The 23,386-nt window shown below is 38.2% G+C and overlaps 1 protein-coding gene across 1 annotated transcript in view; it reads left to right on the top strand.

Annotated features, from left to right (window-relative positions):
• LOC129253469 (titin) overlaps positions 1 to 23,386 on the top strand; it is a 165,728-nt gene that overhangs the window by 118,711 nt on the left and 23,631 nt on the right. The window lies entirely within an intron of this gene.

Raw genomic sequence — 23,386 nt, 5'->3', positions numbered from 1 at the left:
AAGATAGAAGAAGGCATAGAGAGGGAATGGGAGAGGACACATACATATATACTTACTAATACACATACTTGTTACTACACTTACTACATTTACAAGTACTACTTATGGTGCAATTCTTTCGTGCCGTGGTCATTGTATTAAATATTAATGGGTTTTTTTCTTCTTCAAAAAACCCTTGACTAGCGGTCGGCGACTTTGGCACAACGTGAATTTCGTCGCAGATTTCCTCGCCGTCCAACGCCTACTGGTGAAACACTGCGACGTTTAGCCGCTCGCCTCGAAGAGACTGGCACAACACGAGATGCTGCCAGGCGTGGCAGACCCCGGAGTAGCCGTTCTGCAGAGAATATTGCTGCTGTAGCCGAGGATGTCATGGAAGCGCCGTCGATATCGACCAGACGACCACGGAAATGGGTATCAGTCGACGGTCTTTACAGCGAATTTTGGTACAAGATTTCAAGATGTTTCCGTACAAAGTCCAGACGGTGCATCAGCTGTTAGCTGCTGACCGCCAATCGGGTCTAACATACGCTCAAGCCATCCTTAATCACCACCAAGAGGAAGATGATTATTCATCAAAAATAATCATGAGTGATGAGGCCCATTTCCATCTTAGCGGGTACGTAAATAAGCAAAATTTACGCTTCTGGGGCACTGAAAATCCGCGTGTAACCCACGAAGAGCCATTACACCCGCTCAAAGTCACTCTATAGTGTGCTGTTTTCGCTGGAGGAGTCATCGGACCCTTTTTCTTCGAAGACGTCACGGGCCAAACGGTTACTGTGAATGGTGAGCGCTACAGAGCAATGATCAACGAGTTCTTTTTGCCGCAACTTGATGAATTGGGATTGGAAAACATGTGGTTCCAACAGGACGGTGCAACGGCACACACTGCACGTGCCACAACCGATATGCGGAAGGATGCATTTTCCGGGCGCCTAATCTCCCGTTTTGGCGATTTGCACTGGCCAGCAAGATCGCCTGATTTGATCGCTCCGGACTTCTTTTTGTGGGGCTTTTTGAAGTCGCGGGTTTATGTCAACAACCCTCAGACTCTTGCAGCTCTTAAAGACAATATCCGTCAAGAATGTGAGGACCTATCGCCGGAAGTTTTGGCCAAAGTGATGGAAAATGCCATAAAAAGGGCTCAAATGGCAATCAACTGGGGCGGCGGCCATTTACATAACATCATATTCTCGACTTGATGTAAAAAAAATTAAAATACCAAATAAAAATAATCCACAAGAAGAATCAAAGTTTTTCATTTTTTTTTAATTTCCGCCAAAAAACATCGCAAAGTTACTTTTGCGCCACCTTGCGCCTATATACAAACAAAAAATTAAAGAATTTCGGCGAATTATGAATTTTAATCTCAAATTTATATTTCCTCTGGCTCTCATGAATTTGGTCCGAACTTTGCTCGACTCCTGATTTGGGTTAGAAACAGATATGCTTAAAAAGCAAGGCCGCTATTTTCGGGCGGCTGACGATTAGGAAGGAAATGCGAAATTATTTCTTCCTTCTTATCGTTCTCGCGGCCTTCGCAACATCTCCATCTGTATGTTTCTCTTTACGGAGTGCGTACGGCCTCTATTTGGCCACGTTTGTAAATTCTCAAAGTATTTTCTAAGGAAACTCTGCTGTGATATGCCTTGCTTAGGAAGCTTATCTTCCACACCCATGCTAAGACCTTCTCTATGGTCCAAAGAAGTGAGCATGAATGAAACAGAGTTCTAATAAGAGTCAAGATTGTACTAAAGGCAAAGACCACTTTTACCAAAGGTTCGCATCCGAGCTTTTCCTTTATTAAGCGTTTAGCCAAGCTACAAATTAAATGTACAGGTATTATAATAATCTCTCTAAAATATTATATATTTATGTATATATAATTGGCGCTTGCATCCTTTTTGAATATTTGGCCAAGCTCCCTAATTTTTTATGAGGAGCTTTTTCATGGCAGCAATACACTCGGAGGTTTGCCATTGTCTGCCGAGAGGCAACCGCTATTACACATTTTTTTTTTTTTTGTATTGTTGTGCTATAAAATGAAGGGCTCTATTGTTATAGTTATATTTTTGGCAGTAATGCATTTGAAGATTTGGCATTGCCTGTCGAGGGCCTATGGATTTACGAACCCTTTTTTTAATTTTTTTCCTATGTTTCATTGCCCAAAGCGGGTTCGGAGTTTGATTCCAACGAATATTCACACACGCGCGCAATCGGAATAAAGAAAGTTATTAAGCATACAAATACTGTTAAAGAAAAAAATGTGTATGGGCATGGCACAGTCTACTGTTAGTAATAAATAGTAATGCAAAAATTACTTGCGCATCATACACGCATTGCATTAGGTTTTATAAAAATATGTATTATTTTTTAAATTATAAAAATCGTTTTTCTAAGGCATTCGTCCGTTGTATTATCGCAAGGCTTGGTACCGCTAGAACTGAGTGCTTACTCAACTTGTTAAAATTATTTTTTATCAACTTAGCTACCATACGCAGAATACTAAGTATTTATATGTTAAATTTTCATCCTTTCCCCATAAGCCATCAATTACATTCAAGCGTTCTATAAAAAGCTCAATTACACCGTCTGTCTGGGCTTATCGCAATTTATCTCCAATTGGTATGCTGGATAGCAGTAGGCAAAAGAGTTGCAAATATCCCATTAGCTTCGCTATAATCTCAAGCAGGAAATCGCGGATGCGATAATCCATTCTAGCCATTTCGCCTTTCTTAACATAGCTAACACGCCATTGAAATAATTGTAAGCGTATCAACGCACAAGTGCGCATACCTATAGCCATTACACAAACACACACATGCATACATATACAGGTACTTACTACATTATGCAGTTATTAGTAAATGTGTTAAGTAAGTGTGCGTGCCTGCTGGTTTAACAAATTTATGCAATCAAGCTGATTCCTTAATGATCAAATGCCGCTGCATCAAAACTGGGCAATGAACCAACCAACGAACCAACCAACACAACAACTTGTCGACTCTATGCCAGCAAGCAGTTGGGTGGCAATGGACGAGACCAGGGCACAGGTTTACGCTTTTGTTTGTAGGTAAATTAATATTGTTGAGCAATTGCTATTGGTGCTGCATTGTCGTTGTTGTGGGCATTGCGTGCGAATGCTGAATTTTGCTCTTCCGCAAAAGCACACGCAAACGCACAAAAATACACACCAAACTAAATCGTAAAGCCATTGAGGCCACGAAACGCCACCGCGCAGCCAACTATACGAAAAGCATAAAAAGTTAAGATGCTTCGAAAGCTGAGTACGACTACTACACTAAAGATTATACACTTGGCTAGGTCCAATGACCATTCTTTTATGCGTCGAGTGTATGTTGCGCTGGTGTTGCGCTGACTAGATCAGCAATGTGATAATTATAAATTGTTGGTTGAAGCTCACTAAAAGCCACCACATCAGCAAACAACTGTAGCCAACAACATAACTTTGCCTGTAGCAACTTGACCTGCACAGCCAGTTGGAATTGTACGCCAAATAGTGGCGATGCGTGAAGGTGTTAGACCAGAACGGCACAGTATCCATATATAGACGTATGTATGTATATATGTATTTATACAAGTCCAAGACGCACGACTGCACACACGCACTTGCGCAGGCGTGCAATTTCAAGATTCTGGAGTGCATCGTCGATCGTGCCGACCACTTTGCCGACTTCTATTTTTTCATTGTTTTTCAAACCGAGTTGATTGCACTCAGAGGGAGTTGAGCAATTCAAAAATAGCTAATACATATATGCATATGTATGTATGTACATAAACGGTAAATGAAAACAGCAACAGCGAGGAATGACAAAGCCAAAGAAAAGCTAAGAAAATGCAAAAATAAAATTCTTGTTTCTTAGAATGAAGAAAAACTGAACAAATGTGAGAAAATTAATTAAAAGTGCGTATGCGTATGTTTATATGTCGCGATGTCTTGTGCTAAAAGTCATTGCACTTGAAACGTTATAGCAAACAGGGTGATTTCCTCAGATTGTCAATGAAATGAGTGGTGTGTGAGTTTGGATCCCATAGGTGGAACCGGATTCAAGCTATTTCTGAAAATGATGCTTACAGATCGATCTAGAGTTCATAAAATATTCATAAAAATTCTTCGCAACAAAAATTCACCTTGATTATAAAACTAGACTCGAAGCGAAAAAAATGTAAATCGTTGCTCCACACAAGCGAAACGACAATTCTTAATGGAAAGTCGAAGACGTAAGGTGATTTATTACCGAAAATTCCCATGTTCTCTTCGACTAATTATGACTTGCATTCATATTTATCGTTCTCCGTTCATCTAGCTTTCCCATTGACAATTTGACATGTTTCGTTGGGGCAACAATTTTGAGGAAAGCCTCACGCCTAGCCATTTATCTTCATTCTAGTGGCGGAACTTGTCCTGCTTAGAGAATCAAGACCATCTTAATTTACCTGTAACTCATTTCTGGGAGCTTGGAAGGTCACCGTTAACCCACATGTGTCTCTTCCGCAGCCATTTCCATGTGTCCAAAGACTCTGGTGTAGCCATTAGCACCTTTTCTAACCTCAACTTCAAATATGTTAAAGAAGCTCAAAATAGGAATAAAGAAGGGTGGTCCTCTTCTCAGCAAACGCTCTCCAGTAGTTTTTAAATCGAAAAGTTGTTACTTTAGAATTATTTTTGTCGTTTTTCAAATTATTTCTGAATGGGGGGTGTTGTTTTGGGCAAGTAACTATGCAAACTTGTAAGCTCGCGAAATCTTCTTCGCTCGAGGGATCTTCTGAGACAAACAAAATGTTAGCTCTCGAATTTGGTGGATGGCCTTATTGAACGCTGTTCGTGAGATATGTATGCTGTGAGATTCGGCATTACTTCGAGCCGTTTTGGCGTCCTTTCAGCTGCCTCACTCTCGCGGGACTAAGATTTAGGCATTTTGGCTCTTATTTCTTTGCTAAGTCGGCTTATAATAACCACTTGAAAAACTTCATCATCAGAATGACGTTTCGTCTTTTCGTTCCTTCTGCCCTATTAGTTTTCTCCTCCTCATTTTCTCTATAATGGTATTAGAAAGGATGAATTTGATTTCTTCGTCCAAGTGTGCCCTCTCGCTGAGCCACCAATTCAACTTAACCTAAAGTAGTATTTATTGTATTAATTTTATGTTAATTCTAAAAGCATGTTTTTTGGCAATTTTTTGACACTAATTGCTTTATGATGCAGCTAAATCGCCAGAGTAGCAGACGAGCTCTTTTTCTTTGTTTAAAAGGCATCCAGTACTCCATATCCTACAAGGAGTTGAGGAAGAGACGACAGCTCTTACTCTTATGGAGTTACTTTGGCAGTTCTTTACGCACTACCCCTGTGTCTAAGGTATTCGTCTTTGCAATGTTGTACCTTCACCCTTCAGCATCTGCCAGAGTATTCCACTGTATTCTAAATATTTCTCAATAGAACCAGCGATACTCATGCGGGATGCGCATACTCTTCCTGAAGGGTAAGATAAAACTTTAGATATACGATTAGTCATTTATTGAGTTTTACTATAATAAGTTGCTGCTCTCTGATCTCTGATCCCCTTCTCTAAGCTCGAGTTACCTATTCTACTATAAGACACCTTGAAAATATGCTTCTAAAATATAGTAGAACATCTTCGCATTCATATTGCAACATTATCCATTTGATTTGAAAATTATAGTATAACTAAAGCCTAACAAAAATTGCAGATGTTCAATCGTACCGGTTTAGATCGCTTTTCAGTGCTGGTGATCGCGATTTTCACACAGCCTTCATGTGACTGCGCTCTAATCTCTACGCGTTTATGATTAAATTTAATAGATTTTAAAAAGCTAACAGGGTCCGCTACTTCGCAATTTCAGCCAATTAAATATTGTTGTTAGCCACTGGCTCATCATTAATCATCTAATGACCGTTGAGCGTTTCTCCATACCCTCAATACCCTTTGCCGTTGTGAATTTCTATTTTTTAAAATGCACTCATTATATCAACTTCCATCGAGCTAATTCTCGTTATCATTTATTTCATCTGCCGAGCAGCTATGCATTTATGCAAAACACAAAAATGTAACAAGCCAGTTGCCAGTTGCCACGCCAATCGAACGCGGAACACCAAATGTTTGACGATCAGTGTGCGATGGTGTGCGTTGGCTCGCCGCGTGCGTAAATGTGTTGTGTTGATCGCGCGTAAATGATCGCATTGCGCCCGTTAACTGTTATTGATAACAATGTATGCATTACAGCGGCGTTAATAATAGTAACAGGCAACGAAAAATGTGAAAACTGGTTGGCGACTACCGCAAACGAACGAACAGCAGTCATGCCGAAAAGCCGGCTGCCAATGTCAAGTTGTGGTGGTGTCAACAGCTTTGCGTCTAGTGCAACCGTATCAATTGCAGGCGAGTCGGAAAGCAACAACAACAACAATATAACTATAATAACCGCCGCAAATCCCATTCACAACCAGTTTAAGTGATTGCGCTCAAGCACGAAATCTCAATTTAGTTTCGCGCAACAAATTGTTGCTTTGATTGTTATTGTTATTGTAGTTTTTATACATACACACATAGTAAATAAATAGTTATTGTTGCATAATACATTTGTGTTGATTTTTTGTTGATCGCTTTTAAAATGAAGTAACTTTGCAAGTTGCTGGTACCCAATTGCATGTTGCTTGTTGCAAGTTAATTAACAGCCGTTGCATGTGAGGCGAAATTGCGTCAATTTGTGGTGCCCATGTTGGTGGTGATCACAGCAAACGCAACGCTCGATTTGATTAACTGCCACACATAGCAACAACAAACTAGTCACCACATAATAAAAAGCCAATAAGCAACAATGAAATCGACTACAGAGACGGCATTGTTGCTGCTGCTCGTTTGACGATTCGCTTGGCACTCAAGCGTTGACAAATGGCCAGTTTGGCGGACGACAGCAACTAAAACCAAACAGCTACAAAAATCAACAAAAACACTTTGTCGCCGCATTGCAGCATTCAGTGGTTTTCTGCCTTTGTGAGTGTTGGTGTGTGTATGTGTGTGCGCCGCTCTTTGTTGGCAATGACATTGGCATTGACGGCGGTTGACGGCGGCAGTGCGCAATTCTAACGGTAATTTGTTGGCGCATAGTACGCTCCATTTGTTACCGCCGTCGCACAGTCGTGGTAAGTCAATGTTGCATGACTTGCAACAGTAGCGGCAGCAAACAAAACGCCTAAGCCAATCGAGTCTGATATTGTTGTTGTTGCTGGCGCTAACTTCTTGTTTGGCAATTAATCAGCGTACTTTGGTGACTTTTGTTTTTATTGTTGTGAGTTTTTACACAGGTTTTTGTGTAATTTATGAAATTTTTACGGGCTGAAGCTGCTGCTGCGCTAATTAGTGGCAAATAGCAAGAAATTAATTAACTATTATTTCAATTAAATAACAGCAATTTAATTAACTTTTTTATTATTGAAGATACTATGACGAAGAACAAATTGAAATAGAATGAAAGGCAAATTTCAAGATAATATTTTTTGTATACTTTTTTATATTGGGGAGAGCGCTGGCCAGAAGAGACCGAAAGCCACCGGTCACTTTAATCTATAATCCCGCATTCAAATGATGATACAGATGGCAGTTTTGGTTCTTCTTATGCCTTTCACCGTTGTGATTTCGTCAGGCATGGTATTTTTGCGGATGTTTTTGAGGATTTCAGCATAACTGTGGCCCTCTATCGGCTTTACCAACACAGCCTACGATTTTGGTTTTGGTATTCGTTCACTCTTCTTTTGGTTCGCTTTAGCCTTCCTTGCGCCATCGTTTTGCGCTTCATCACTTCCTTTTGGCACGGTATTGGGCCTAGATTTTTGCCGGCTTACCACTTGCCATTTCTCAGGCTCTCGAACGCTTAGTTTCTTCGAAGAGTCGGGTGCGGCAGGACTTGGTGCGTTCCGTTTTGCGGTTAAAGGAGTACTCTCCTGGGCAACATCTGTTTTTCGAGCTGTTGCGGGGGTGTCACCTCCAATTTCTTTCGTGGATGTGTCCGGCAAGAGACGACCTTTACCGGCTTTCTCAGCTCGAATCCAACCTCTTTTGCAGTTTTTCATGACGTCAAATAGTTCGTCAAGCTCTGAGACTCCGGTCTTTATTTCCGTGGAAGTATTTCTACTCTTCAATATAACTGTTTTCATCTTCCTAAGCACTCTCAAACAATTCTCTACGGCTTCCTCTTCTTCAGCTCGCATTTTCAGAATAATAGAATAATTTGAATAATGAGAATAATTTGAATGTTTGCATCCTTTGCAGTTACAGGGGTATGCGACGGCGCATTGGCCGCATGTGCGGTATTTTTAACCTCTTTTGACGTTACTCTTACATCTAATTCTTGAGGCGTCTTCGATTTTCCTATAGTCGGCAATCGGTATAAATCTCACTTCACTTTCTTTCTCCAAATCAGTCAACCAGTTTCCCCAAGGCGCATTCATTAAAGGTGGTGGCACTAGACCAATAACAATATTCCGTACGTTTGATTCTCAAAGCAAAGTATTGGGAAACTAGAAAACAAATAATGAATCTGCGTTTTTCATTCCTTGTCAAGCATTTCGGGTTTGATGGCGTCGATTTTGGTTGTTTCGGTGTAAAGCGATCCATGGTTGAAATTGTACTGAATTGACATATCGAAAACATGTGTGGTTGGTAAATGGCAAAGTTATTCAGCGTTTACATACCGACATAAAAAATGGGGCATCTTTTAAGCTTACTTAAAATATAATAAACCCTTTATTTTATAACAATCATTATTTTCTTTAAAAGATGAATGCGTAAACAATAGAAATACCCAATACACAAATAAGAGAAAGAAAGTGATTAAAAAAACATATTTTAGCATTTTTCTAGAATTAGAAAAAAAATTGGGTTTTTTTTTGTTTTTATTTTGATTTATATTTATTTGTTTATTTTTGGCAATCGCTGCTGTCAAATACGCACGAGAAATTAAATAATATTGCCAACGAAATTTTTCGACTGAACAGCATCTTTAAAGATAGACGAATGGAAGATGAATCTTTAAAATAGATATGAAGAAGAAGATTACTCTTACGAACTTTATTTTACTCAAACATTTGTTCATGACTAATTACGGTGACCGGAGGAATGGGTTGATGCACAACTACAATTCGGTTTTACTGTTTGCGAAACCTCAATTGACGTTTTTTTTTGTAAAGGGTAGTACTAACTTCACAGTCTTGAAATTTCAACTGTAACATGCATTTGACTTACTGTGAAATGTAGGGAGCAACATTAATTGTCAAATGAGAAGAAACATGAAATTTATAAGCATCGCCCAGAAGCAAATGGCAAATTTTGCTAAGAAAAGTGTTTTTAAACAAACTAATACTCATCTCTTCTTCTTAATTGGCGCGATAACCGCTTACGCGATTTTGGCTGAGTTAAATAAAGCGTGCCAGTCATTTTGTTCTCGTGCTAACCGGCGCCAATTAAACACACCAAGTGAAGCCAACTCCTTATCCACCTGGTCTTTCTAACGCAGAGGAGGCCTTCCTCTTCCTCTGCTACCACCAGCATCCTCTGCTACTACCGCATCGAATACTTTCAAATCCAGAGCGTTTGTATCCATTCGGATTCCATACTCATACATAAATATATGAATATTGACACACACAAAGAAAACAAGATTTACTTACACTCTTTGACAAGACATTTCACTTTAAAATTCCATACCTTTGGAGTAATCGAACCCAGACACAAACACTTGCAAACGAACTGTCAGTTTACGCTCAATTTTAACTGACTTGGCATTTTAGGTTAGGTTAGGTTAGTATGGTTGCCCAGGGAGTGAGCACACTTGGACAAAGAGAGATTCGTCCTTTGTGATACCATTGTCAAGGAAGTGAGGAGAGGGGAAGGACCGATGAGGTGTAGGGAGAGGGCGGGGAGAGGTGGTGATGGGAAGGTTAGGAGCGTGCGGATTATGAACGATACTATGTTTGCGTCAACCGCTTAATGCTGCTGATGAAACTCATCAGATTTTTAATGTCAGCGCCAGCTATATCAGCAGGCGTGGCAAAGAAGTGAGAGCCCAGATGGCTGAATCTTAGCCCCGCCAGGGCAGGGCAGCTAAGGAGAAGGTGCTGAGATGATTCCACCTCATCCTCCATACATCCAGCACAGAAAGGACTCAAGGTGATTCCAAGTCTCACAGCATGCATTCCTCGCGCATTGTGTGCATTTTAAATTGTTGCGAAAAAATGTTGCTGTCATCATGTTGCGCGATGTTTCCATGACTTAAAGTGAGTGCTACTTTGCCGTGAGGTACATATGAAATACCATGCATTTTTCACGGCTATGCAATTTATATGAATTTTGACAGCCATTTCACGTGAAACGCGTACTTATTGTAGTACTATGCTAAAATTGCGGTAAGCCCCCGCCAGGCAATCGCAAATATCTGAGTGTATTTCTGTCATGAAAAAGCTCATCATAAGAAAAACCATCTGACGTTCGGAGTCGGCTTAAAACTGTAGGTACATCTATACATGCTTTTTTGAGAAACTGATTTCGCTACTTTCGAATTTGGAAAGTTTGATTAATTCATAAATATTCTATATTCGAAGAAAGCGCATTATTAGACTCACTTAAACATTATCTTTTAATATATACAAAAAGATATTCCTTAATATTACATATCCACACATCCACTTGCACATCGATCTGATAAAGACGACTTGCATACACAAATGCCTGTATTTATACATTTACAACCATCCATCCATACAAGAAATCAGTCTGGGAATGAGGCAACATCGTGTACCAACTCAAAAACAATCAGGCATGCACACACACATATGTACATACATCTTGTTTTTATTCTATACTAGTTACATATTAATGGGCGTATAAGTTTACAAAAACCACGATACCAGATAGCTATGATACTACCACGTTTGCCTGATGATGCAGCTGATGGCATGATGATGGGGTTTATTGCATGCTACTGCAATTCCTCGTACATCCTCCTACTGTTCTTGCTACGCTTCTTTACTTTTGCTTATTATAATTGCTATTATCTGCAGCGATGAAGCGAATTGCTTTTGCTGTTGCTGTTGCTGTTGCCTCGTAGCTATTGTGGTTGCTATTGCTTTCGCATTGGTTGCGTGCTGTAGTCAGTCTGCCTAAGCTATTGTTTCTAAAGCAACTGAGCGGCTACATTGAAGCCTCAAGAAGGCTGCGGAAGACGACTTTAAAAGACAACTGACTGGCAAATTACAAGTATGCCCGAAAGTCATAGACATACAAGGCGATGTAAAAATAAGTATAAATAAGTGTTATATAGAAGATTACCTGCTACACAAGCACACGCATATATGTACATATACATACATACACAAACGTACTTGCAAATACCCTGCGATAAGTTAAAGCGCTGCGCTCCAACACAAATCATAGTGGGGTGACTCGCAAGAATAGGCAGGCACTAGCAACCACTTGCCCCATGCCAATCGCATACCACATATGTAGTTGCACATACATATATATACAAATTTTAATATTTTATTTTCCTTCTGGTTGTGCTGAGATTTTCCTGCTACTCATTTATGCGAATTATTTATTTACTTAGAATTAATTTTGAGTGCACGCCACAGTGGTGGCACTGGCAGTTCAGTTGCATGACAAGCAATGGCTGTTGGTTGCTGTCGCTTGAACTTTCGCCAAGAATCTGTGTAAATGCATATTATAAATTTTTATGGCATCAAATTAAGATATGCTGCAATCATATTCTCATTCGTGCAGTCGATCTATTATACTTACATGTATGTATGTGTACGTATACATACCTGTGTACCTATGTGTGTACGACAGGTAATACAACGAACTAACAAGCTTATGACAACGTTCAACACAACAACAACTAAATTGTTGGATCTCTCAACTGTTGAGTGGCTGAAATTTCGCTGAGTTTCGATTGTTTGCAACCAAAGTGGCGCAAGTTGTTGTTCATTGTTGTTGCGAAGTGCAGATATATGCACTTGAGCGTCTTAAGCCCATTGCATCTGAATGCCATGTACGCGTGTAAGTATGTAAGCAAATATATGCGCTTCCTAATATTCTCAGGTTGATTGTTTTCTCGTTGTGGCGGCGTACATTTAACATGAACTGTACGTATATCTTGCGGCGCCTTCCGCCATCCGTTAAAAGTAGAGTGCCGCGGAAGGATGACGGCCTCAAAGTTAAGTATCAAAAGTGGTTTTGTGCAAACACAAATATACTTGTACATTAGGGCGGGTGGATTTAAAAATCGCTCATTGCTCTGTGAAAATCGTATTCTAGGGATCAAAATAAGAAACTTTGCCGAAGGAACCATACCTCTAAAACGAATTCTGATGTCCCCCAATTTGGGTCGAACGAAAAATTCCACTTTGACCCATTTAGAGTGCTCCAATCGAGTCCAAATGTATGACCGACCCCCACTAACTTTGGACGGCCGATCCACCAATGCCAATGGCACACCCCCTGGAACTCCCCTGGGGGGTTCCTCATACAATCATTTCAAAATATCACCATTTTTGGCCTTTACATGAGAAAAGAAACTAAAAAGTTCGACCCAAATTGGGGGACATCAGAATTCGTTTTAGAGGTATGGTTCCTTCGGCAAAGTTTCTTATTTTGATCCCTAGAATATGATTTTCACAGAGCAATGGGCGATTTTTTTGCCTCCCAACAAATCGATCCGGCCTATTGTACATATACACAGACATATGTACAACACATCCAAAAGGAAGCCCAAGAAATTAGAATGTAATGAAGCTTTGCTTTTGTAATGAGCTCCTGGTAATCTAGTGCGTTTTTTTTTTTTAATTATTTAATTTACATGAATTTTTTTATTTGATTGCCTCTAATTTATTTTGTATAGGGAGAAGTTGATTTGGAATGGATATGAAAAATGTGGGAAAAAGATGTTGATCCTCATGCTCGAAGTCATATAGAAGAACTTCTGCTCCAATTTTGAGTCATAGGAAATGTAAATTGTCGATGAACTCAAAGTTGACTCAAAATTGTGACGCTCTAATCTGTTGAAAGCCGGTTGAGTATTGAAACAATGCTTTGTATTCTCTTTGTTCTCCGTACATAGCACCTCGTATGTGCCCTAAGCTATATTTATATGACATCTGATATAGTCATAAGTTCCCTTATTTGGTGTGCACTTTCTGAGTTGAAGTGGACATTTTGATAAGCCAGTATAATCTAACCTAACCAAGGCCTCAGAGGTCCATCTGAGTTTTATTTATATATCCCGTGAAGCACCTAGAGTTCTAAATTTTACTCTCTGTGCACCACGCATTTTTAAGTTAGTTTCTTCACCCTTCTGAAGACGGAACTAAATGAGGAACATACTCATATTAACTGATGAGAACACTCAGCCTCGTACAAAACTATCAAAAGTGTGCTAAGGGCTTGGAATCCGAAAACTGCGAGTTTTATTTTATCATTGTCTATGAAAGACCATAAAATATTGGTTGGAGTTGGAGCTGGGACACTATCTCACACCATCTCACACAGCCAAAATGGGATTAGGAGCGATACGTGTAACACATGCAACGAAACGAATGCTAGGGGTCCTTTGGAACATGTACTTTTCCACTGCCCTGCTCTTTATAGAACTCGGCAAATGTGCCTAGGGTCAACATATTTTTCATCCTTAAGGCACATAGCACTGGCAACACAATGGCCCGAGAAGTCTAAGTGACTAACTTTAATTCTTTTTTTCATAAAAAGATATTCGATAGCAAAAACCATATAAATCCAAGTTTTAAACTTTGGGAAAACCTTTAAGCATTCAACCAATTTCCGTAAAAATTTCACACTTTTTATTAAGAATTTTTCGAAACTTTTCAGGTATGCAGTTTTGTAGCCCGTTAAATTATAATGCAATAAAGTGCAAGTTTGAAGTGGCTCAAAATTCTCACTGACTTAAGATATTTTTCCTCCTTGACGGCGGTGTGCATATTTTCCAAATAACGAAGGCACGACATTTCTTGTTTTACATGAGCCATAGTGCACCGAGACCTTTGATGTGATCCATTGTGCTTAACCGTAAGCCTACAATTGGAGGCTTCTAATGAGCACAATTTCAATACTTCTTCCGGCTTTTCGTTCTATATTACCAATGGATTTAGAATCAATCCACCACCTAGTCTGATGGTTATTCGCAACTCCTTTGCTGTAGTTCTTTTGTTCTTCCTGCCATTTCAATGCATTACTACCAATATTCGGACTATACGTACATACATACATATACAGCATATTACTACAAATACATATCTTTATACTCCTAAGATTTATTCTAATCTTTTTCTTTTTACTCAGAGCCAATTTTTATTGTTAGTTACCCTATTTCATGCAATTATTGCCGCAGTTTTATGTCTTTCTATGAAGCGCTTACGATCTCTTGCAACTCATATATGTATGTATGTATGTGTATGTGTATATGAACACATGCATGCATATTGCTTGACAGGCTGTCTGTTGCAGTTGTTACCCATCCGATCGAATCTTCGTACTTCAGCTACAGGCAGCCACTTGGTCGCTTCTGAGAATTAGCAATGCTCCCAGTTTTCGTTTCGTAATAGAAACATATTTGTGTATGTATGCGTATACATTTACATGTGCTTATATGCGCACGTACATTCATTCACTCACATATTTCTCATCTGCTCATCCTGTCATCATCCATCCAACATGGAGTGATGGTGCTACGAGCATAGTAGGTACGTGTGTGTGTATAGGACTCTGGCAAATAATTTCTCTTAAACCTGTTGTTAGTTAGGTTAATATTACCGTGTTGTGGTTTTTTTTTCTTCTCGATTTTGCTTGGTTTTCTTCTTTAATATTTTTATTCTAACATCTTCTTGTTGCTGAATTGCAGAGTCTAATGTGATTTTCCACGGCATAATACTCGCATGTAATTTTACAGGACGGATAAATCATCGCATGCATAATGCAAATTTCGTTGCACTGCTTGCAAATTGTTTGATCTGTATAAAGTGACTTAATGTGCGTTGCCAGCCACTGAGTTGCTTCCTGTGCATACATAATTATGTGCTTAATAGATCATACAAAAATGCTTGACGACATACAAACACACACGCGTGCGGTGAATTTATTTGCGGTGCTTTTAACTCATCCCAGTCAGGTGGTGTGGCCTTATGGTCCATACTGGAATTTATGATGATGATTGAGTCTCTTGATTATTAGGACTTCTACGCAGCCATTTTTTAATATTTTTATTAATACTCATTGATGTTTGTAGATTTGAAGTTGATCAGTTGTGATGCCATTGCCTTTAAAGCATTTATTTTTTATTATGCAAATTTCAAATTTTACGCGGATGTCTATGGCCTTAAATAAATGCATAAATATGTTTGTGGATAGATGTGGCTAATATTGCAGGGTAAAAGAGCACTGCAACCAAAACCAAAAAAAATTTTGATTCCTGAAAAGTTCAGTTTTTATAGACAAAGCCTGAAAGCAATTCTGAAGCTCTGAAGAACATAACGGTTAGGTTAGATCACAACGGACCCATTTCGTGGTCTAAGTGGCATCGCTGTCTCTATGTGCGATGCGGCTGCCAAACCTAACTTAGGTTGAACTTGACTGGTCCTGTAGATAGAGTTTAATAACTTTATATTTAGTGCACAGTTTAGATAATTTAAGAAGACTACTAATTTTTTGACGTGCCACATTTTTTAAAGTTAAAAATGATGCAAAACCTGAGAAGTTATTCGTGTTTTGCCAAGCGCAGGGCAGTGGCAGATTTGATCTTCCAGAGTTCCTCTCGCGTTGACTTCGTTACTTATTGTGCATGCATCGTTCTGCACTAGCTTCAGTTAGGCCGCATACTGTGAGATGAGACAGTATCCCGTCAGTATTCCCACTACAAGTTTACACTCTCTCCTGTAAGAGATAGAATACAGTTTGTAGACCTGGCATTGTGCCTGCGTATCATGATTTTCGAGTTTCTGTTCGAGCTGGGTCATTCCCATCTTGTGTTCGCTTCTTGAATCATTGCTGCATCTAAATCCAATCGTTGTATGCATAGAAGTGGTTGCATACTGGTCGTTCAGGCTACACGAAGATTTGAGTTTGCTTTGTCTAGTACATTCACTCTCTCATTTACTTAAATTCTCTTGTGCCCTGGAGCCCAGTAGATTGGGGGTTGTTTTATCAGTTCGTAGCCCATCCATCCTATTCCGGCATCGTCGTACGCAGTGTGAGTTTATCATTGCAGCTGCTATTGCTTTGATGACTACTTGGCTGTCAATGCGAAAGTTTATTTGAGAGTTCGCGAAGTGTTTTCTATGTCTAAGTCGTAGATCTCAGCTTGGAACACACAGTAATAGTCCGGTTATTTGTATGTCTGTTCATAGCCTAATTCTGAACAGAATACTTCAGCCCTCTTCCTTTTTGGAACCGTCTGTGTATATGTTAAAGGTGTGGCGCGTTGAAAGTTGTCCCTTATGCCATCTGTCTTTTTCCAATATTACATTTGGTTCTCTGTGAGAGTGGTGCGTACAGCTCTGAAACTCTTTGTACTTTCTCCAATTTGTTAGCGTACGTTGTCTTATTCAAACTTGTCCACCATGCTAAAATGCCATAGAGCATTATTAGTCTTACTATGGCCATATGAAAGTCGTGGAGATAAGCTCCAAGTCTTACCGACCATTTCTCTGCACGCGTGTAAGGCATTAAATGCTTTCGTCTTTCCTTCTTCCACATTGAGCTCCCACGTTTGTTTGATATCCCACATTATTCCTAGGTACTTAATACATGTCTTAACCTATATATATATGTATATATAATTGGCGCGTACACCCTTTTTGGGTGTTTGGCCGAGCTCCTCCTCCTATTTATGGTGTGCGTCTTGATGTTGTTCCACAAATGGAGAGACCTACAGTTTTAAGCCGACTCCGAACGGCAGATATTTTTATGAGGAGCTTTTTCATGGCAAAAATACACTCGGAGGTTTGCCATTGACCTATAGTGTCATGTTATGCAGCCAAGGTGGAGTCCAGTTCGGAATCTTGCACTTCTTGGTGAACAGTACTAGGTCCCTTCTCTCAGGATTAACTTTTAGTCCCGCTTCAGTTGGCCACTTGCTGGTTTCCTTAAGTACCCTTCAAGAACTTGACTCATAGCGTTTAGGCATCTTCCCGAGATGATGATGACCAGGTCATCTGCATAAGCAGTTAGCTTTGTTCCTTCGTTTCTCATTTTAAGTAACGTTCCTAACAGAGTCCACAGTAGAGGAGAGTGTCCCGCACATAACAAGAACTTACAACAAATTTTGAAATCGGTATTAAAATCATATATTTTTACTTCTAAGTTATACAGTTATAAAGCTTCTACTCGCTTATTTTGTTGTTGCTTTCTCAAAAAAAATTTCCCTTACGCTTGCATAGCCGATCTTAAGCAAGCGTATGGAAAGCAGCTACTCCTCCATAAGCCAGTTAAAAGGTGCAGAAAAAAAATAGCAAACGAACATGCAACCTGTTCCTAAGAATTGCATATTTCCAGGCGAGAGCTCTAATACTCGTAAGCACAATTCACTTAAACACGAAGTATTTGCTCGCCAATAGTTACTTCGCCATTTTTTGTTGCTAACCCAGATTTTAACTCGTTGATAACTCTAGTTGTCCATCTGCCGCGTCTTTCGTGCCTGTGGATGAGCCACGGTCACACTCGTGAACTCAGCCAGAGATACTGCCCTGTAAAGGCAAGCATCAGCTGTGGTTTCTGCGAGTTGCAAAAAAAGCAAGTGTAACGTTGTCGCTACCACTTGACACACAACACATACTCATGCATACATACAAAATACGTACACCTCTCAACTTGTGGGTGTGCCTATCTAGCGAAGCACGTTACTGAGGTGGGACCATGCCAGTCTATGCATGCCACTGTCAAGACCAAGCAACAAGAATAGCAACAATGTCTGGAAATAACTGTGCAGTCTGCACATACTTAAAGTTAATGTGTGTTTTTTTTTTGTTTGTTTTGTTGTATATTTTCTTTGTTTGAAGCACAAAACAAATGTGGTGCGGCTACTTACGAAAACTATTCAAAATGCTTAACAAACGCTTTGTTAGCGTAATTGTCATTGATACTTCTCCTGCTAACAATACGCGCAAACGCAATTCTATAAAAAAAGTAACAATGTACAACTTTAGTGATGCAAGTTGTGGCATGTTGCAAGTGGATTTCTTGCTTCAATTTCCGCAAACTTAGAAGTCAAGTTAGGTACTCGCCATTTTCTTGTGCAGTTTTTCTCTTTTCTCTGGTGCTTATGTTTGCAATTTTGTCTTACTTTGTATGCAGCATACAACGAAATTGTTTAAAAAATTATGAAAAGAATTAAGGCGCACTAGAATAAAAAAAATTGTATGTGTTTTCGCTCCAAGTAAAGCATTAGAACAGCTGGACTTTGAAATGTGAAAAATAATTAACAAAGAAAAAGAAAAACGTTGTTGTATCTGCCTCAATCAGCAGTGTCTAGATCGATGCTCTACTAAGGCATTGTCGCCATGCGGCAGGCTCAGAAAACCTGCCACTTCAACAAGGGGTTAGCCAAGATTGTGGCGCAAAATGAATATACCAGTTTTGTTTTGCAAAAATTTTTTACTAAATAAAAAATTGGTTTTGAGTAATGGAAACTTTAATTTGACTTTTACGCGCTCAATTGCGTGTCTATTTATGTACCGCAGCTGTCTAGTTCCACCAACCAATTTACCAAAATTATAAATCTTCGGACAGGGTGATTCATTTTGTGTCACATTGTATGTATGTATTTTGTGTTAGTAAGGCGGCACAAAGTTCATTCAACTTATGACTTATATTTTTGCATCAAAAGCTCAGATGATAACGTAAATGCGAACGAGCTGAGCAAAAAGAGGAATGCAATGCAAGAAGTGTGAGGAAGGATTTCGAATGCGATTAAAAAAATATTAATGTACGCACAGAAAATTGAAGTATAGAGTGTAGAAAATATGGTGATGCACAACAACACACCAGACAACAACCACTCGAATATAGCTATAAACTTGTCCGAACAGAGTATTTTGCAATTTATTTGTAGTATTCGTCTATTTTTGCATTGGTTTGATAAATATATCACAAACACGTGCAAAATAAATAAAGAACGAAAAGTATAACGCACAGAAAAAATAAGAAAAAAGCAAAGAGTAAGAGACATAATTTTCCTTGAATGCAATATTTCAATATGATTGCATAGCAGTCAGCATTCGTAGATGCGGTCAAATAAACAACAAGTATTTTGCAACTTCACATTGTCTACTCATACATACACGTATACACAGTCATGTGTAGTATATTGAATATGCAAGTCAAACAGTTCATCAACATGCCAGTAAATTGAGCCAGAGCTTTTGCCACCTTCGCCTGCGTGTCACTCACACTACACCAGACGAGAAAGCAGCAACGAGAAAAAATGCATATTGCACTTGGTTGAGATTCGAACGAAATGTCGGTGTATTTGTGGTGTGTACGCTAGCCTAACGAAAGACTAAAGACACGAACTTTTTCAGCATTAGCTGCTGAAGAAGCTGGCGTTACTGCTACTACCACTGCCGCCTCTATTACTGCTGGCTATTATTGCAAACGCTCTTATTGCTGTTAATATACGAATTTTATGCGCAAACATGTTTTGTGGCGTCTGTCTGTGTCTGCTTAAGAGCTTGTTTGGCTTTTGCGTATGCAGATTTTGTGGTCATAGTACAAGTGCAAGGTTCTCTAGGCATATACTGCAAGCACACACGCATACATACATACACCCATTTATATACACATATATCACTATGAGTATGCTCTATGGCCTGGGTATGCTTATAGTGGCTTCCAAGGTACATACGTTCACTTGCCGCTAAGCACTTTGCATTGTGTTGATGCAGCCCGTCGCATTTATTGTGATTGTAGGTATATATTTTGTTGTTGGCGGTATTTGCATCCGTTAGCAGACAGGATTTACACACATGCATGTTTGTGCATACTTTCGACATTCAACACAGTGACTAAGTTGCCTTCGCCTGTTTACCCAATCTTAACAAACGGGAAATATATTTAATGGGCCTTTCCCAACAGGATTCTTTTATCGTTTTAAATTTTTAGTGGCGGCGAAATGAAATCTGTATGAAATGGTAAAGGTATGTGAAATAAAATAAGTATTACATTGAATTAAATACAGTGACATTGAATCTAAACAAAAACAAAATAAAAAACTATTTGCAATAAAATAAAAAAAAATTAAATTAAGTTAAACAAAACAAAGTATAATAAATTAAAATTAATTGGAATAAAAAAAAATGTAATTAAAATAAATAAATTACATTAAAATAGCATCAAATATACTTAAATAAAATAAATCAAAATAATATAAAATAATATAAAATAAAATAAAATAATTTACATTAGAAAACATCAACGAAAATATAACAAAATGAATTAGAATAAAATTAAATTACAATAAAATAGCATCAAATAATATAAAATAAAACAGAGAAAAATAAATATATTAAAAAACATCAGATGAAATATCATAAAATAAAATAAATAGGCAAAAACTAAAATAAAAATATGCATTTAAACTAAATAAAACAAAGTAAAATAAAATAAAATAAACTACATTAAAATATTATCTACCCAAATATCCTACATTAGAACAAATTGGAATAAAATTAAATAACAAATTACATTAAAATATTTAGTATCAGTTAAAATAAAATAAAAAAATCAAATTAAATTGAGGCAAAATGAAGTAAAAAAACTAATTAAAGTAAATAAAATAAATTCAAAGAAAACAATATATTAAATTAAACTAACTACAATAAAATAGCATCAAATAAAAATGAATCAAAAATAAAATAAGTCAAAATAAAGTGAAATAAAATAAAATAAATTTTATTAAAGTATCATCAAATAATAATAAAATGTCGTAAATCAAAATAAGACAAAAAAATTATAATTACAATTATAAAAATTCAAACTAACTACAATAAAATAACCTCAAATAAAATACAATAAAATCAAAGGAAAATAATGTCGAAATCAACTCACGCCATTTATGAAACTTAGAACTCTGCCACAGGGTTAACCGCACAGCAGTCATTTTCGAGTTACATTTTCACTCTATGTTCAAAATTCAGATATACAGCACGAAAGAAGATTTCTTGGGCAATTCATATTCTCTCAAACACCTCTGACTCTTTTTGCTGAGCTTAATTCAGGATCTTGCGCGAAGAATTCACTTCCAATGTTTGAACAAACAGTGTTAGCAAAGCAGAAATTTTAGCAAAAGCATAGGTCCCTACTTTAAGGCAACGAAATAGAAGTCATCTGGTAGTTACAAAACTTTCACGAGAGACCAAGAAGTGCTACAAAATTTGCCCAACCCAAGAACCCATAAGATTCAGAACTTTTGCACGGGGAAACCCAGCATAGAATTTTCTGTACGCCAAACTGCAACAAAACTCTACGGAAGGGAATAATTCTTTTATTGTACAATGCGCATCATATACAGATTCTTCCACGAAATAGGCTTTAATAGATAATTTCAGCAAATCTGAGCTATAGACAAGAATTATTTTTACTTGATTTTTGCATTCATACAAACAACCGAACGCAATACAAAAAATCATCCGACTGCAGCGGCATGATCATAACTTGTCACAAACTGTTCACACCATCACAACAGCTACACATGTATGACTTTGCCACTTGCCATACGAGCACACAGTTGCCACCATTTCAATTCGTAAATGAGTTGTTGCAAGCAAAGACGTGGATAACTTGGCACAATCTGTCAGCTTTTAACAATTTGTTTAGTGGCAATCTAACATATGTACATACCTACATACATACATATGTCTTATGTTGCAAGTCAAGCACATGGACACATAAAAACACAGACACACGTCCACACGCATGCATTCAAATGACCAGACAACAGTTGCAAGTTCACATTCTACTGGTTTGTTATGGCCACACTGCAACGTTAGCTGCCGCCACCGCTGCATGCAACTTTTACGAGTGCAGCAGCACAATGCAGCCATGCACCGCAAACGTCACATACTCGTGTAATTTGACTACTAAAGCGTACCAACAATTTCTGTTGCACGTATTTTTTTCTTATTTTTTTTTTTGCTTTTTGCATTCAATTCTACGTTTTCGCTCCACTCGAAACGATTTTGTTTTCTGCTCTTCAATCTTCCTTTGCCTGGCTTGACTTCACCTTGTTGTTATTTGCTGTTGCTTTGTAATTGTTATTGTTGCAGCATGTTGCAGTTATTATGTGATAATGACATGTTGCCAAAGTTAACTGGATTGCTGCTCAACTAGTGGCTTTCGCAAGTGTTGTTGTTGTATGTATGTTAGTATTCGCTGTTTGCACTTCGATATTTATGTAAAGGTGCATACCTTTATTTATTGTACGTACAAGTACTTGAAAGTGTGTGGGTACTTTCGTATCTTTGTTGGCATTTTTGTTATTAGTAGCGGCAATTTTCCGCAATTTCACGGCTATTGGTAACAATGTTGTTAAGTTTGTCAGCTCAGGTTGTTTATGTGTTATTGTTATTATTGGTATTTTTAACTTTTCACGTTTGTACTTTTATTGCATACTTGGCCGCACCAAAACCAATTTAAGTGTACTAGCGTTGGTATGTATTTATGTATGTGCGCTCACATATAAGTATTCGCTCGTCAAATTACGCTGATGCTTGAAGTTCTTACGCAGCTTAGTGATTAAATTGCATAGAAGGAAATGAAACATATCAAACCTACACTTCTTTTAAAATAAAGTCCCAATATATACGAGTATATATATATTTATGTACTTATAACTATGCACAGAACGCTCAGATTCGCACAAGTTTTCTTGTGTTTTGCAGCAAATCAATCCTGGAAGTTTTTTTCCAACATAAATTTGCAAAATAAATATTTCAATAGGACAAAATATGTTAAAAAAAAGCATAGAATTATTTTGCGCACTGCAACAAATAAAAAATTACTCAACCAATTGGAATACCGGCCGCCGTAACCGAATGGGTTGGCGCAGAATTCGGGATTCGGAGTACGTTGGTTTGAATCTCCGTGAAACACCAAAATGAAGAAAACGTTTTTTCTAATAGCTCCTAAAAATATCTGCTATTCGGAGTCGGCTTAAAACTGTAGGTCCCGCTATTTGTAGGGCGCACACCATAAATAGGAGGAGGAGCTCGGCCAAACACCCAAAAAGGGTGTAGGTGCCAATTAATATATATAAATATATATGTCATAAAAATAGCACTTTGTCGCTA

This window comes from Anastrepha obliqua, chromosome 1 (genome assembly GCF_027943255.1).
Source record: "Anastrepha obliqua isolate idAnaObli1 chromosome 1, idAnaObli1_1.0, whole genome shotgun sequence".
NCBI lineage: Eukaryota > Metazoa > Arthropoda > Insecta > Diptera > Tephritidae > Anastrepha > Anastrepha obliqua.
Note: the sequence above shows the minus strand (reverse complement) of the source record. Positions and strands in the feature narration are given on the sequence as shown.